This window comes from Geotrypetes seraphini, chromosome 3, assembly GCF_902459505.1.
Source record: "Geotrypetes seraphini chromosome 3, aGeoSer1.1, whole genome shotgun sequence".
NCBI lineage: Eukaryota > Metazoa > Chordata > Amphibia > Gymnophiona > Dermophiidae > Geotrypetes > Geotrypetes seraphini.
The window spans coordinates 392,561,395-392,579,572 of record NC_047086.1 but is presented as its reverse complement, the minus strand read 5'-3'; the positions used below and the strand labels follow the sequence as shown (position 1 = coordinate 392,579,572).

Here is an 18,178-nt window from a genome sequence, read left to right as displayed (position 1 = left end):
CATCCTCCAGGACAAGTTGCAGGAACAACTTCACAAGCAACTTAAGCAGCTCTTACCCTCTATCTTGGCACCGCTGCTCTCGGTACCAGACCGGCCCGAGCCCCATACCGTCCAACCGGTATCCACTCCCTCGGTACCTATGGACTCCTCCATGCCCATTCTCTCGGCACCGCATCTCCATTCCCATGCCGAGGCTATGGCCTTGACGACGACCGATCCTCCTCGGGACCGGGCAGGGCACCGGTCTCCCCACGACTCTGACCGGCACCGTACTTCTCGGGACCGAGACAGACACAGGTCTACATCACCCGGTAACGTCTCGGTACGCTCAGGCAAGTCTTTGTCTAAAACTCACCATGCCGAGCCTTCCACTCCAGTCTCTCGACACGCACATACCGATGTCAGAGACCCGGACCTATGGGAACAATCCCCTACCGGTACCGAGGAGGATGCATCGTCGTCGGATGAAGAGCCTTCGGCACCCGATACCGCATCTAAACCTGAACAATCTTCCTTCTCAAAATTCCTCAGGGAGTTGTCGGGTGCTTTGTCTTTGCCTCTAGAATCTGACTCTAAGAAGTCACAAGCTTTCCTGGAGGCATTAGATTTCGATCAACCTCCCAAAGAGTTCCTAAAGTTGCCCGTGCATGATATCTTATGGGAAACTTTTTATAAAAATTGGGAGAACCCGCTGACTGTTCCTGGGGCCCCCCGTAAATTGGACAGCCTCTATAGGGTTATACCAATCCCAGGATTTGATAAACCCCAACTCCCTCATGAGTCTCTCCTGGTGGAGTCCACTTTAAAAAAGACTCAGGGCTCCAGTGTCTATGCCTCCACCCCTCCTGGCAGAGAGGGCAAAACTATGGACAAGTTTGGCAAGCGGCTCTATCAGAATGCCATGCTTGCCAACAGGGCAAACAACTACTCGTTCCATTTTTCATTCTACCTCAAACATCTGGTAATGCAACTCTCCGCCATGCAAAAGTACATGCCAGAGCATAAGGTTCCACTTTTCCAACAGCACGTCTCTAGCCTGCTTCAACTAAGAAAATTTATGGTGCGCTCTATCTATGACTCTTTTGAGCTCACCTCCCGTGCATCTGCCATCGCCGTGGCCATGCGCCGCCTGGCCTGGCTCAGGGTCTCTGATCTGGACGTCAACCATCAAGACCGATTAGCCAACGCCCCATGTCTTGGTGATGAATTATTCGGAGAGTCCCTGGATACCACCACGCAAAAACTCTCTGCCCATGAGACCAGATGGGACACTCTCATCAAACCTAAGAAAAAGGCTCCACCTGCTCGTCCTTACAGGCCACAAACCTCATATCAACGCAGGTTCTCCGCTAGGCCGCTCAATCCACCTCCACAGCAACCTAGGCGGGCCCGCCAACACCAGCACACCCAGGCTCGTGCCCAGTCTAATCAACCGGCCAAGGCTCTTCCTCCTGCCAAACCATCTCAGCCCTTTTGACTCCTCTCTCCAGGGCTTAGCCAGTCTTCCACCCTCATTGCCTCTTCCTCAGCCGATCGGAGGCAGGCTCCACATCTTCATCAGCCGTTGGGAGGTCATCACATCGGACCAGTGGGTCCTAAACATCATCCGCCACGGCTACTCTCTCAACTTCCAGACTCTTCCACCAGACAATCCTCCCGTAGAGTCTGCTTCTCTTTCAACTCAAACCCCCCTCCTCCTGAGGGAGGTCCAATCCCTCCTTCTACTCAATGCCATCGAAGAAGTACCTCTGGAACAAAGGGGCCGGGGATTCTACTCCCGTTACTTTCTAGTTCCAAAAAAGACAGGAGACCTACGTCCCATTCTCGACCTCCGGGACCTCAACAAGTGTCTCGTCAAGGAGAAGTTCAGAATGCTCTCCCTTGCCACGCTGTACCCTCATCTCTCTCGGAACGACTGGCTATGTTCCCTGGACCTCAAGGAGGCCTACACTCACATCCCAATCAATCCATCCTCACGTCGCTACCTACGATTCCAGGTGCACCATCGCCATTATCAGTACAAGGTGCTACCTTTTGGCCTGGCATCATCTCCCAGAGTGTTCACCAAATGCCTCATTGTGGCGGCGGCCTTCCTCAGGTCTCACAACCTCCAGGTGTTTCCCTACTTGGACGATTGGTTAGTGAAAGCACCTACGTCTCCACTTGTGCTACAAGCCACTCATCATACCATCTCTCTCCTCCATCTTCTGGGGTTCGAGATCAACTACCCCAAGTCGCATCTGTTTCCCACACAGCGACTTCAGTTCATCGGAGCGGTTCTCGACACCACACTAATGAGGGCGTTTCTCCCCTCCGATCGTCAGCGAACTCTGCTACGCCTGTGTCGTCAGGTGCTCCTTCATCACTCCATTTCTGCCAGACAAATGATGGTCCTCCTGGGCCACATGGCCTCGACGGTACATGTGCTTCCCCTGGCACGACTCCACCTCAGAACACCTCAATGGACTCTGGCCAACCAGTGGTCACAGACCTCGAATCTTCTTTCTCATCCCATCTCTGTGACATCGTCTCTTCAGCGATCTCTACAATGGTGGTTGGACTCCTCAAATCTTTCCAGGGGCCTTCTTTTTCATCTGCCCCCGCATTCCATGATCATCACCACGGATGCCTCCCCTTATGCATGGGGAGCTCACCTGGGAGACCTACGCACCCAAGGTCTTTGGACCCCGCAGGAGCGTCTCCATCACATCAATTTCCTGGAACTACGAGCCATGTTCTATGCTCTCAAGGCCTTCCAGCACCTTCTTTGCCCTCAGGTTCTGCTTCTGTGCACGGACAACCAAGTTGCCATGTACTACATCAACAAACAGGGCGGCACCGGATCTCGCCTCCTTTGTCAGGAGGCTCTTCGCATTTGGACCTGGGCCACGGCCCGCAGTCTCTTCCTCAAGGCTGTCTATATCCAGGGCGAACAGAACTCCCTGGCCGACAATCTCAGCCGCATCCTTCAACCTCACGAGTGGACTTTGGATCCTCCCACGCTCCACTCCATCTTTGCTCGATGGGGCACTCCGCAGATGGACCTATTCGCAGCTCCTCACAACCATCAGCTGCCCCAGTTCTGCTCCAGACTCTTCTCTCCTCATCGTCTGGCCCCGGATGCATTCCTTCTCGACTGGACGGATCGGTTCCTCTATGCCTTTCCTCCTCTACCTCTGATGTTGCGGACTTTATCCAAACTCCGCAGGGACGGAGCCACCATGATCCTCATAGCTCCCCGGTGGCCTCGTCAACACTGGTTCTCCCTTCTACTTCAACTCAACTCCAGGGAGCCCATTCCTCTACCTGTGTTTCCTACTCTACTTACACAGCAACATCAGTCTCTACTACATCCCAATCTGTCTTCCCTCCACCTGACAGCTTGGTTTCTCTCGGGCTGACCTCTTCAGGAAATCTGTCTCAGCCTGTCCGTCTCATTTTGGACGCCTCCAGGAAACCGGCCACCCTCCAATGTTACCATCAGAAGTGGACCAGGTTCTCCTCTTGGTGCCTCCGTCATCATCACAATCCCACCTCCTTAGCGGTGGAAACTGTTCTGGACTACTTACTCTCCCTGTCCAACGCAGGCCTCAAGTCTACCTCAATCAGAGTCCATCTCAGTGCCATCACGGCATTCCATGAGCCTGTCCTAGGAAAACATCTCACGGCTCACCCTCTGGTTTCCCGATTCATGAGGGGCCTCTTCAACATCAAACCACCTCTGAAGCCTCCTCCGGTCGTCTGGGACCTGAATGTGGTTTTGTCTGCCCTCATGAAACCTCCCTTTGAGCCACTTGCCACAACTTCGCTCAAATTTCTGACATGGAAGGTTCTTTTCCTCATTGCCATCACCTCTGCCAGGAGGGTTAGTGAGCTTCATGCACTGGTTGCCGATCCACCGTTCACTATTTTTCACCATGACAAGGTGGTTCTGCGCACCCATCCAAAGTTCCTTCCAAAGGTGGTCTCAGCCTTTCACCTCAACCAGTCCATTGTTTTGCCTGTGTTCTTCCCGAAACCTCATTCACATCCCGGAGAACAGGCATTGCACAGTCTTGACTGCAAGCGTGCCCTGGCTTACTATCTCGATCGTACAAGGGCTCACCGCTTGTCCCCTCAGCTCTTCCTGACCTTCGACCCGAATCGTTTGGGTCGACCGGTCTCTAAACGGACGCTATCCAACTGGCTTGCAGCTTGCATCGCGTTCTGTTACGCTCGGGCCGGTCTGTCACTAGACGGTGCTGTCACGGCCCACAGGGTAAGAGCTATGGCCGCTTCTGTTGCTTTCCTCCGTTCCACACCCATTGAGGAAATCTGCAAGGCGGCCACCTGGTCCTCAGTTCACACATTCACTACTCACTACTGTCTGGATGCTTTCTCCAGACGGGATGGGCACTTCGGCCAATCTGTACTTCAGAATTTATTTTCATAATGGCCAACCATCCCTCCTCCCTCTTTGTTAGCTTGGAGGTCACCCATGCGTAAATAATATGCTGCCTGCTTGTCCTGGGATAAAGCACAGTTACTTACCGTAACAGGTGTTATCCAGGGACAGCAGGCAGATATTCTTACGTCCCACCCTCCTCCCCGGGTTGGCTTCTTAGCTGGCTTATACTAACTGGGGACCACGCACTCCTCCGTCGGGCGGGAAGGCACTCGCGCACGCGCGGTGCGGCCAACTAGAACTTTCTAGTAAAAAGGTCCGTACCGTGGGCTCCGTCGGTGACGTCACCCATGCGTAAAGAATATCTGCCTGCTGTCCCTGGATAACACCTGTTACGGTAAGTAACTGTGCTTTCCGTCCTGGCTGATGGTATGGAGTCTTTTATGTACAGCGCTATTCCTCCACCCTTTTTATGTGTCCTGTCTTTCCTGTATAGTTTGTACCCTGGTATGGCCACATCCCATTGATTGTCCTCGGTCCACCACGTTTCTGTGACTCCAATTATGTCTAGGTCCTTATTGCTGGCTGTGATTTCCAGTTCTCCCATTTTGGCCCTCAGGCTCCTAGCATTTGTGTATAGGCAGTTTAAGACCCAGTTTTTAGTCTTCTCTTTTTGTTTCCCTTGTGCTTTGGTATTCCTGTAGTTTCCCTCATGGTTTGCCAGCTCCTGAGCTTCGTCCTCCTCCTGTTGTGTGTGTGTGACGTCCTCTGCCTGTTTCCCCTGCGCCTCCTGCTCTCCTAGTTCCCACTCCGTCCTGGGCTCTTTTTCACAATGACTTTGCCCATCTGTTTCCTGTTGTTTCCATGCGCTAATCTGGTGCGTGCGATAAAACCGCTAGCGCACCTTCGTAAAAGGAGCCCTATATATGCCAGACTTTCTGGAGTTTGCAAGAGGATCAATACCAAGTGATATTACCTGTTTAGGTTTAGATCACTGCTCATTTAATTGGATATATCATCGGCTTTCGGTTTAATTGCTCAAAAGGTTGGGGTCATTCTTACAGATACAGTTTTAAAATGGTTTGCTTTGTTTTTGACAAACCATGTCTAACAAATGTGTGTGGGCAATATTTCTGTGACTTAAAGTGGAAGGTCCTGCAGAACTCTGCCTTGTAATTCAACATTTTACCTAGTTCCAATATGTCACATTTTTTACGTACTTTAAGTTTTCAATGTTTTATTTATGTAGACAATATACATTTTTTCTTTTGGATTATGATATTAATACTGCTATTAAGAAACTGCAGGGTTCTTTGTTGGATATTCCTTCCTAAATGCTTCTTAATAGACTGACAATATTAAGGAGTTGTAATAATCAAGTTTGGATAAAACTTATGTTCTGCAATACTCAGCAGGTATTAAGGTTTTCAGCTGTCATAACAGACAGAACCTAGAAACCAGACTTCACAACTTCTATAACATATGGTAACATCAAAAGAGTTGAATCAAGGGTCATTCCTAAACTACAGACTTACTTTGATAACAAAATATATGTGTCCTTAAAATCAGTCCCTGATATTTCTTGGTCTACCACCCCTTACATAGTATAGGGGTAGCTCAGTCTGACCTGACCTAGCCCAGCTCTCACAGCTAGGACCCCCAGCTCTCTCCTAGAGGGTAATGGAGACAGCTGTATTATAGGATGACCCTTAGTATTAGTCTCATGGTACTACTGCCAGGGGGTCACACTTCCAAATAAGGACAGAAGACTATTGCTAGGGGATCACCTGACACCATTTTATTTAGGTGGTCACCAGGATAGGAGTGAATGAAAATTTATCTTGTCCCCTTTAAGCCCCAGGCTGAGTCAGGATCCTAGCGAGAGGTAGGACCAAGCTAGGGTTTGGGGCTGGAGAAGGAAATGAGGGGGCTTGGAATCAAGGTTGCCTGCACTGCTGTTCATGTCCAGTGCATCAAGGGATGAAGCTTCACCAAGGCATTGGGAATACTGGTATCTTGATGCTATAGGAATCCTGACTATGCCATCAGTTGTACAAGGCTGGTAGAAACTTGGACTTCACCTATTGATTTCTTCTATGAGTGTTGAGTCAGAGCGCTTCTGGGCTTCTGATAAACCATTGAGTGTGTTGAAAGAAAGGACCAACAGATCATTCTCTTTCATATGAGAGACCTAAATCCCCACTAGAGGAGCTCTCATTCATTGATTTTTTTTTTTTTAAATGGAAATGGCTCAGATTATCAAATTTAAGTTAGAGATGAAGGCAGAGCTTATGGCAGAAATGCTGAATATCCTCCACTTCCTGGACTTTTTTTCTCACCTTCATCTAAGGAAGCTGTGACAGTACATCTGAAAGGATGTATAGATGAGGGTACACCGTCAAAAGTGTGCTGGATTTTGGCACGCCAACAATCCCACGGTGCCATATGAGCACAGGACATATGCGCGCCGCCACTTCCGCCGCTTTCAAGGGTTTCGGTTAGTGCTGTGAGGGTTGATCAGTAGTGGCTCGTGGCCAGTAGGGGGTGATGTCTATGGGACGGTAATGGAATGGATGTCAGGATATGATAGTGCAGTATTTTGTGGAATTTTTCTACAAAAGTGCCTGCTTTTTGTATGATTCTTGATTCTGGGTAACTCTAGTTAGATACAAGCCTATGTGTTAGTTAAGGCCACGTCCAATAGAAGCATATGAAAAATTGGTGAATAAAAATCTGAATATGGATGTAGCCAAGGCCAGAAAAACACACTACAGATTAATATTAAAGAAAAGCATAATAATATTCTTTCTATGTACTTTGCTATTAAGCTAGATCATAAAGGAAATCAGGATATACCTGACCTCCATCTTGAGGTAGTGACTCCATTTTGGGTTCTCTGTCTTTCTGTATCTTCTGCTTGGCTCTTTGTTCAGGGTTTTCCCGCTTCTAGCCTCGTGGTTCTAATTGATACCAGATGTGCCTTAGGCTGGTTAGGAAAAGTATATTAGATTACGTATCCCAACCTGAGATACATATAATGTGTGAAACTATAGATGAAATACATGGTATGAATGAAACTATGAATGTTTGGAGCCCCTGAATGTGATATGTGGTGATATAAATGGTTTATAAAAAGAACATTAAGGAAAAATCCTAAACACAGTATCTGGAAATGGTTAAGTTAAAATCAGAGACACTGCAGCAGTCTCCAGCATAGGAAAGCTTCTATGTGAGTATCAGTGAAATTTGAAGCTGTCAGCTCAGGGAGGGGGGAATCAGCCCCTCCTTCTCCTTTTCCTCTAAGGCTGACAGGGAGGGCTGAGAATATTTCAGCACTTAGCAAATGCAGGTTCTCTTGAAAAGGACAAAAAGAATATTGGATATGTAATAAAATGTTAATGTATATTCAGAAATGAATGTAAACAAACAAATATGATTTCTGAAACTTTTAAACATGTAAAGGAATTTTCTTTGCACCACCTTTGTTAGTTTGGATTGGCCCACGGCCAATGATGTCACACTGGACTGAAGGTATATATTGGGGAGCTTCGAAGTATCGAATTGAGTTTGTTATCAGAAGGCCAGCATTTTGGCAACTATAACGACCTCCCACTAACGCAACTGGTCTTTTGAGTTCCATGATGGAAAAATAAAAGCAATAAAATTATTTTGGTGAATCTTGCGTTATGCGTCATTTTCCATGATTTTGTTATTTTTCACACCTTGAGTGAAAGCTAGCAGCTTAATTGGCAACTGCAGCTTTATGAGTGCGCTGGCATCCAATTAACCATGCTCAGGGTGTGTGTACATTTATAAGTCCTCACGCTCCTGTTGGGGGGTGAACCCCCACTACACTGAAAACTCCTGTTCTCCTTTCTGTTTTTGCTGTTTGGGAATTTTCATGTAGTGGGGGGACCCCCAACGGGAGCACAAGGACTTGTAAACATAGTGGGGGGAGGGGTCCCACCTCACAGTGCTAATGGAAAGGCTTGAAAGCAATGGAAGCAGCGGCGTGCTTATGTCCTGTGTACAAATGTCACCGCAGGATGGTCGCCACGCCAAAGTCTGGTGTGCTTTTGATGGGTCACCATAGATGAGATGTGGGAGATAATCCCCCTCTCCCCACATCATATCTCCTAACAATAAAAAGGTTTCTGGATTGAAGAAGCAGCAGCTTCTTCATCATTCCATGATGGTTGAATCTGTTCTTAAAAGTGTTCCAAAGTTCACTCCTCAGTGCCCTCTAGAAGGGAAGCTTAGACATTGGAATCTTTTGGGAAAAAGCTTGCTTAGAATGGTATGCTGTACTTTCACATAGAATCCTATCAGCTCTTCATGGGCGTGTAATCATGTAACTTAGTGAGCAATACTAGGGAGGTTTTGGACACTTCCCAGAGATAAGGCAAGGAACTATGCTTTCTAGTAACAAGAAGTAGGAAGTTGCTTCTGTAACCAAACAGCATAATGACACCCTTAGAACTCTCTCGAGGCCCACATTCAACTCAGCCTCCTTTTCCAGGTTTCAGAGTGGAGAGTAGTGAATATACTATTACTTTCATAGACATAGATATTCTGTACCCTCCTGTGCCTCCCAGACTAGACAGGTTTCTTGCTCTTGTCCAAGACAGCAGAAAATACAGACGCCCCAGCTTGTGTTGCACCAAAACCGTTAACCGTGTCGAGCTTTACGAATGTAGAGATGATGCGGTATACAAACCTAAGGTTTAGATTAGATTAGATTAGAACAGAGTTTTGACTGCCTCTATTAGAACTTAGCATAAGTCCGTGTATCTCTTCCAGACAAACCTACCTGTAGGAGGGAGGCTAAATTATTTATGCAAATAGATGGCCCCTTTTAATCTTCAATAGGTGAGTTTTCAAAATAGTCCAGATAAGATACCACTTCAATTAGTGAATCGGCCTCCAAATTGCTCACCAAGAGCATCAAGATAAAGCTTTCAGGATCAGCAAAGGAACTCTTTCCAATTCAGGCCAATGTGGTTGAACCTGTTCCACTGCAAAAAAGAGGGCAGGGATTTTATTCCAAGGATTTTCTGTTAGCAAACAAGATGGGAATTCTGCCCAATCCTAGATCTGAGGGCTCTGAACAAATATTTTACCAGACAAAAGTTCAGGATGGTCTCCTTAGGCTACCTGATACCACTTAAGAAAGGGGACTGCTCATGTTCTCTGGATCTAAAAGATGCTTATGCTTACATACAGATACACTCAAGCCATGGAAATTCTGTGATTCATCATAGGGAAATGCCATCGCCAGTACTGTGTTCTGCCATTTGGCCTTGTGTCAGGGCCTCAAGTATTCACCAAGAGCCAAATTCTATAAATGGCGTCATGATTGTAGGCGGCAGTAGGTGTCCTACCGCTGTCTTAAGCAGCCAATTGGGTCACATATTTAAAAAAAAAAAAAAAACCCACCCCGAGGCAGGTCACCTACATTTTAGGTGTCTGTTGGGGATGTAGGGAGGGACCTAGGGATGCTTAAGCTCACCCAAGGCTGGGGGTGGCCTTAGGTGAACTTAAGCTCTAGGCGTCTCTCTAGGGCTGTGATAGGCACCTGAAATGTAGGCCAGTAAAATGCTGGCCTATATTTCAAATAGATGCAGCCACTAAATTGTGGCAAGGAAATTTCCCTACCATGAGCAGCTGCGGCAGGGAACCCCCTAACCCCACCGCAAGTCGGCCGGCAGGAGGGATGCCCACTCTCTCGCGCCACCACCCTTGAAACCCCCCCCCTTTATTTCTGTAATTCTCCACTTTAAATTTCATCTGGCATTTAGATGCTAGTCTCCTAGTTGCCCATGATTCTTCTGTAGTTCCTCACAATTCTCTACTGTTTTAATGACTTTAATTTTGTGGCAATAGATTTGATCACTTAAACTCAATGCATCTTTCTCCAGATCATTTATGAATAGGTTAAAGAGCACAGGCACTTGACCCTTGGCATCTTTCTAATTGGAAAACTAACCACGCAGTCCTTCTCTTGGCTGGCTCCTTTTTAGCTAGTTTCCATTCCGTAGTAGGGTATGGCCTCTTGTGCCATGACTTTTTAATTTACAGAAGTGCTGCTCATGAGGGTCTTTGTCAAGCACCTTGTGAAAATCCAAATACAGGGGGGAGGGGTTTGCATTGGAATTGATTCAGGGATTTTTTTAGGTAGTTTCTTGTAGGTATTTATTTTCTTGATTACTAGGTGAGAGGGTGGGGGAAAATAATTGCTTATTTGTATCTGTAAGTTTATTGTGCTTTCCTTGTAATATTATATGTACATGAATTATTTGTATGCATAATTGTAGTTTGGAAATTTAATAAAGATTTTTTTTTTTTAAAAAAAAGAAAATCCAAATACACGATGAGGGGCATTGTCAATATGGCGTCTAAATCTGAGTTTGGATGTTTTGTAGTGAGCATGACCATTTTCAAAACAGGAAAATGTCTATGGTAATTTCTTAGATAGTTTTGTGCTGAGTGCATCTATATTTTTGAACCATTAAAAAAAAAGTCCAAAAGCAAAACGCACACAAACAAAAGCCATTAGGATGCATGAGGGGCCAGCATTGTTAGCAGACTGGCCACACAAACATCCCAGCAGAGCAGTGGAGCACCTTAGGGGGGCGCTGCAGTGAACTTCACATAAAAAGTCCCAGGTACACAGCTCACCATAACCTCCTTATATTGTATGGTGAGTCCTCCAAAACCCACCTTATTTATTTAAAAAGCTTATAGCCTGCCTAAACCTAATCGGGTTCCAAAACACATATACAGTTTTAAAATAGCCCTTATGTCTGCAGGTGTCACCTATCTATAGGTACAACAGGTTTTGGGTGGGGTTTGGAGAGCTTACAGTAGGTTTTGGAGGGCTCACAAATATACTAGTTAGAGTAGGACATGGGCCTAGATACCCATCTTTATAGTCCACTGCACTGACCACTAGGCTACTCCAGGAGCCTGCTTGCTGCTGTAATAGGACTGGCCATAACAGCTGAAGCTGTCATATAGGTGGTGTATTCTGTTTCTTTCCCATGGAAGTGGGAGGGGCTCAGTGACCACAGTGGAAGTAAGGTGGAGTCATGCCTTAATCCTTCCAGTGGTCATTAAGTCCTCTTTTATTATGTTGCGGTAGAGGTTTCTACTGCGGCCCGAAGCACTAAATGCTCTAACACTGCTCAAACACTCATAGGAATTCTATAAGTGTCGGATCAGCATCGGAGAATTTAGCGCTCCGGACCGTGGTAGAAACCTCTACCCTAGCTTAGTAAAAAAAAAAAGTGTGTGTTTTAATTCATTACTGAATCATTGTAGAAAACATACAGGGCAGAAATTGGATATTAGCCTCAAATATTGAATTTTTGCCCTGTAATTTTTCTGCAGTGTTCCATTATTGCAGAAGAATGTCCAAATCATAAGCCTGCTCTGGTCACACCCAAAACACACCCCCAACATGCCCCCCTTGAGATTTATATACACTGCAGAAGAACAGAATAGAAAACTTCTACAAAATGGGTTTCGAAATTAGCAGTTTGGATATAGTTGAGAAAAAAACATTCATCTGGGCCATTTTATGTCACTTTTTGGATGGGTTTTTTTTTTTTTGTTTTGAAAACGAGACCCAATATCAATCAGCTTGTCTTGTCCACATCTTTATTTATGCCTTCAAGAAAACGTAATAAATTGATAAAGCATGATTGGCCTTTGCTAATCCCATGCTGACACATTACCATTTTGGGTTTAAAAAAAATAGCTTCTACCATTTTGCCCAGCTTTGATGTCAGGCTCACCATTTTGTAGGATCCCAGATAACACCTGGATCCCATTTTAGGCAGGTTTCAGTGGAACTGGAAAACCTATTAATGAGGGTTTATCTGTCCATCTATACACACAGGTTTTTTCTGCATTTTCAAACAAACCTATGCTGAGAACAGTAGGAGGCAAAGTGAAGAGGAGCTGAATCCCAAGTCCCCTGGCAGAAGAAAAAATGGGACATATGGCAATGGCAAAGAAATGTCGTGTGTTCTGCAAGAATCCCAAGCCCTTGGCACAGGAAACAGTACACAGGCTGCAACAGTGAATGGCACAGTTGCTGCTGTGGCCATGGTGAAGTGGTGCTGAAATAAATTTTAAAAAAGTAAGGGTAAGGATGGATGGATGGAGGAGGAGGGGCAGATAATGAGAGAGTGGAAGGGGAGAGAGTGGATTGTGGGTGAAGGGAGGGGAGGGAAAGTGACTAGTTACCTATGCAAATTTTAAAAGAAGGGAAAGTGTGTCATTGTGTCACATTCTAAGTGGACACTTTTCAGCTTGTTAAAAATGGCATCCAGTCCTCATGTACCTTAGCTGTTTTAAATGGTACGTTAGAGATTACTTGTTCCAAGTTAATAATTTCATGTTTGAACTCTTTCAGTGCCCTAGGTTGAGTACTGTATGTTCCTAGTGATTGTTTACTCTAATTTGTTCTATTACATCTTTTAGATTTACTGTGATTTGCTTTAGTTGGCTTGAATTATCACCATTGAAGGTAGTTTTCAGCATGGATATGTCCCCCCAACATTCTGCTTAATTAAGACCAAGGAAGAGAATTCATTCAATTTTTCTTCTATTACCTTGACCTCCATGATAACATCTTTTCTCCAAGGACAAGCAGGTATTATATTCTCACAGGTGGATGCTGTCATCCATGGAACCTGGTATGCATATTGCCAACTGCACTATTACTTTAAATTTTTAGGTAGTGCTCATATTGCACATTTGCCAGTGCTTTTCCACACAATGTTGGCTCACAGAACCATCAGTTCTAAGTTTTCCACGGAGCTAAGAAGCTATGTCTTTGGTATCTCCTCAGCATATCAAACTTTGAAGTCTCTTTTTTTTTTTTTTTTTGTGCCTTCCTGATTCTGTTTTCTCATTCTTTTCTTCATAATCTTTATTTTTATAATTTTCCAGTATTTTCTTCAAGTTTGGTTCATTTCTGTCAATTTTTGGCCTACAGACTACTTCAAGGCCCTTTTTCAACCCAGGAAGTATCAACATTTCTGCTTGACCTCCCAAGCCCATCAAGCCTATTGATTTCATGTCAGCCATTTTTTCCCTCCATGTGAAAGAGGGTGTTGAGTGTCTTCAGGAAGTATACTCAATATAACTGGGCTATTCTGTGCTCTGACCCCCACAGTTGATGTGTTCAGTGTCTAGGTCCTGAACATCATGACCATTCAAAACCTGACAAATTCAGCATGATAAACTTTTTGGTTCAGCATCGATATCAAGCATGAAAGATTTGGGGCCCAACACTCAATTTGCATCATCACTAGCATCAGTATCAACACCATGTACACTGATGCCGAATAGAGAGCATCGAACATCGGACTCTTTGCAGGAATAAGACTCTACATCATCTTTGTCCATGCCATGCCCATTGGAGGGCGGCATCACGTAAGAAAGCGAAGTACAAGCATTCCTCCTTTTCTAGAAATTGTGCATCGTCATCATAGACATTCACCTCTTTAATGCATAGTAAGTGTTGATTCACCATGGACCGCTTTCCATCGCTGCAGATCATGTCTCCTCCTAGGCATGCCTTGACATCAAGGTCTCCCACACCTGGACAAACTGCTTCTGCTTCGATATCTCTTCTGATGCAGATGCTGGCTTTACAGGAGGAGATCTGAGCTTAAACTAGAGCTTTTGGGGCTACTGCAGATGCAGTTTATACAAGCTTTTAAGGTGTCCATGCTTTCCTCAGCCCAGCCCAACGATATGTTGAGGCATTGATCGAAAACATATCCTTGTTCGACGTTGAGCATGTGTTGTCATTGACAGAGGAATTATTTCCTGGGTCAATATATCAACTCCTGCCTCAACACACCTCGATGCATAGTCAACACTCTTCTTGATGCACACTCCTTGATTCACCTAGAAGGGAATATTTTGAGGAGTTTGATTCAGATATCTCCAACAATTCAGATGAGAGTTTAACAGACTACTTAGCAAAATAATCCTATGTCATACTTTTTAATGCTTCTCCTCCACCTCAAAGGCGTAATTCTCTGTCAGACAGCATATCCATTACTGGCTTTGTAAGACGGAGCTCTGCCCATTAAAAAGTAAACAGAGAAAAGAATCTTGCTCTGAGCTTTTTGAGCTTCTTGACTATGAATCACCACCAAATGACTGTATCAAGGCGCCTTTGCGTAGGATCACACAAGATACCCTATTCAAGAACTAGGAGACCTCTCTATCAGCCCAGGTAGCCCCTAAGAAAAAAAAATTGATACATTGTATAGAATATAGACATGTCCAGGGTTGAGAGAACACAACTTCAACATCACTCTCTAGTTGTGGAATCAGCTCTAAAATGTTCATACAATTTAAGTTCCTATGCTTCTGTTCCTCCAGGAAGGGAAGCCAGAACACTAGACTCTCTTTTGGTAAAAGCATTTTTCAGTCATCCATGATCATAAATAGAATTATGGACTACCAGTTCTATTCTTCCATTTATTTTAAATCCTTGCTTAAACAACTTTCAGATTATGAGGAATTCTTTCCAGAGAAACTTAAAGAACTTGTTCAATATGAGAAAGTTGCTGGCTAGAGGCATATTTGATGCATTCCAGTACATCTGCAGAGGCAATTGTTATGCGCTATTTATCTTAGCTCATGGTCTCCAGAAATGCCTTTCAGACATTCCTTGCAAGGATGATGATCTAATTAAGAGACAAGATTGAAAACATGCCTGATAAAATAAAGAAATGCACAGATACCATGCCAACTTAGTCTAAGCCTCAAACCTCTCAGTCTTCTTCTAGAAGATACTCTACTCCATCTAGATGCTGATACAACGACAACATTAAACATTGTTACCATCAGCCATCTTCATCATCCTCTAGGCAAAGCAACAGAAGACACAGATATCTCAACCTCATTCTCAGTCTAAATAGCAGTCATTCTCTTGACTCTTTTTCTAGAGAGAATTGTCAATATTTCCCTGATTCTACCTCCCACTTTCCTCATCAGATGCAGATTGATTTATTTTCACCATCATTGGACTCTTTGTCACAACAGATCAGTGAATGCTTAGAGCCATCACTCATGGCCATGTCTTAAGTTTGATCAGAAAACCTCCAAACCACCCACCAAAAGAGTCTCTTTTCAACTCCCTCCAGAAGACCCTTCTTCACCAAGAACTCTCGGCCCTTCTCCAGCTAAACACAATAGAACCTGTACCTCCAAACCACCCACCAAAAGAGTCTCTTTTCAACTTCCTCCAGAAGACCCTTCTTCACCAAGAACTCTCAGCCCTTCTCCAGCTAAACACAATAGAACCTGTACCTCTGCAGGAGAGGAGATGGGGGTTCTACCTGAAGTATATCCTCATACCAAAAATGACCAGAGGCTTTTGACCTATTCTAGACCTCCAAGGCCTAAACAGTTTTTTTGTTGAAGGAGAATTTTCACTTGGTCTCTTTGGGAACTCTTCTACCCCTACTGGAAAAAGGAAACTGGCTTTGCCTTCTAGATCTCAAAGAAGTGTACATTCACATTTCGATCCAACCTGATCACTGGAAGTATCTCCTTTCCCACATAGGTCCATGTCACTTCTATTACAAGATCTTGCTCTCCGGGCTAGCCTCCATTCCTTGTTTCTTCACAAAATGCCTAGTGGTATTTATGGCAACCCTTCACTCATGGGGAGTTTCAGGACTTTTCCTTCTTAGATGACTAGTTGATCAAGGCTTCATCATTGCATACAGCTCAGCATGCCATCATAGTAACATAGTAAATGATGATAGATAAAGACATAGGTGATTCATCTAGTCGTCCCAACAGTCACATTCATTTTTGAGGCAATGTTAAACCAACAATCCAGTAAGTATTCATTTTACTTGATGACTTCCACTGTAAGATGTTTTCTCCTTCAACTCAATAGTTCATCTCCTCGAGCTTCTAGAGTTTGTTATCAACTATCAGAAGTCACATCTACAGCTGTCCCAAACCTTAGAGAGTAAACTGAGAGCACAGTCTCATTCACTTGTATCAAACAGTTTCCACCCTCAAGCGCAGTTCCACACGTCAGATGTCATGCCTTCTTGATCACATGGTATCAACAATTCATGTGACCTTTTTCGTATGTCTTCATTTCCAGGATCCCACACTGGATCTTATCAACTTAGTGGTCCTAAGCCATGGGATACCTATCTGAACCAGTAAAGTGTCTTCAAATCTACAGCACTCTCTCCAGTGGTGGATGGTAACACACAATATTACTCAGGGTCTTCCTTTCCAGCCTCCTCCCCACTAAAACCTTTTTAACCACAGATGTTTACTAATGGGCTGAGGAGCTCATCTAGATGGTTTCCACACTCAGGAGATATGGTCTCACCATGAACAGACCCTCTATCAATCTTCTATAGCTATGAGCAATAGGGAATGCTCTCTTAACATTCCAGGACTGACTCTTTTAACAGGTCGTACTCATCCAAATGGATAACCAGGTTGCCATGTTCTATTTGAACAAATAAGGAGGCACGGGATCTTAACTCCTTTGGAGGCAGTCAAGATTTAGAATTGGGCAACAGATCATGGAACACTTCACACAGTGGTTTATTTAACAGGGAAGCAGAATGTATTGGCAGACTAGTTGAACAGATTTCTTCTGCCTCACAAATGGAATATATCTTGTTTGGAAGCCCAGACCAGATATATTCCATATATTAAAGAAGGAAGACCAAATGGTAACTTGCATGGTTAATGAGCGAAGTGAAGGAAGCAATTAGATCTAAAAGAGAAACCTTCAGAAACTGGAAGAAAGATTTGACTGAAAATAATAAGAAACAGCACAAGGAATGGCAAATCAAATGCAAGGTGCTGATAAGGAAGGTAAAGAGAAACTTTGAAAAGAAGATGATGCTGGAAGCAAAAACACATAGTAAAACCTTTTTTAGGTATATTAAAAACAAGAAGCCTGGAAAAGAATCAGCTGGACTGCTAGATGACCAAGGAGTAAAAAGCTTGCTCAGGGAAGACAAGGACACAATGGAGGGATTAAATGAATTCTTTGTTTCTGTCTTCACTGAGGAAGACGTGGGAGAGATATCGGTGCTAGAAGTGGTATTCAGTGCTGATGAGCCAGAGAAACCCAAACAAATCTCTATAACTCTGGAAGATATAATAAGTCCATTTAACAAATTGAACAGTAGCAAATTGCCTGGATCTGATGGTATACATCCCAGAGTATTGATTGAATTGAAAAATGAACTTGCAGAGCTATTGATAGTGATTTGTAATTTATCTTTAAAATCCAGCATGGTACCAGAAGACTGGAGGGTGGCTATTGTAATTCCAATTTTTAAAAAGGGCTCTAAAGGTGATCCAGAAAATTATAGACTGGTGAGTCAGTACCAGACAAAATGGTAGAGACTATTATAAAGAATAAAATGACAGAACTTATACATAAGCATGGATTATTGAGACAGAGCCAACATGGATTTAGGCCCTGATGCTCAAAGATCTGACAACACGGTGTTACATTACATATTGTGTTGGGAGCAATTATTTTTTTATCTAGTGATGTTCAGCATAATAGCATGCAAATTATATGTATGCTATTTGTGGGGGAGGAACTGGCGCCTGCTCAGAAGAGTGCATTGCTAAGTACAGCTTCTACTCCCCCCCAGCTCTGTTAGCTCCATCAATCATTTTTGCTCCATTTCTACCATCGCTGCTGCTCTTCCTCCTGATGGCTCAGCTTATCGCAGCTCTGGTGCTGCTATCAAGATGATCCGG

The 18,178-nt window shown here is 44.4% G+C and overlaps 1 protein-coding gene across 3 annotated transcripts in view; it reads left to right on the top strand.

Annotated features, from left to right (window-relative positions):
- BICRAL (BRD4 interacting chromatin remodeling complex associated protein like) overlaps window positions 1-18,178 on the top strand; it is a 127,474-nt gene that overhangs the window by 14,767 nt on the left and 94,529 nt on the right. For 2 of the 3 annotated variants that reach the window (XM_033938276.1, XM_033938273.1), the window contains exon 2: window positions 12,285-12,527. The gene's annotated coding sequence lies outside the window, so the exon portion shown is untranslated. Of the gene's footprint in view, window positions 1-12,051; window positions 12,528-18,178 lie in introns of those variants that run through there. The other variant, XM_033938274.1, reaches the window with a different exon arrangement.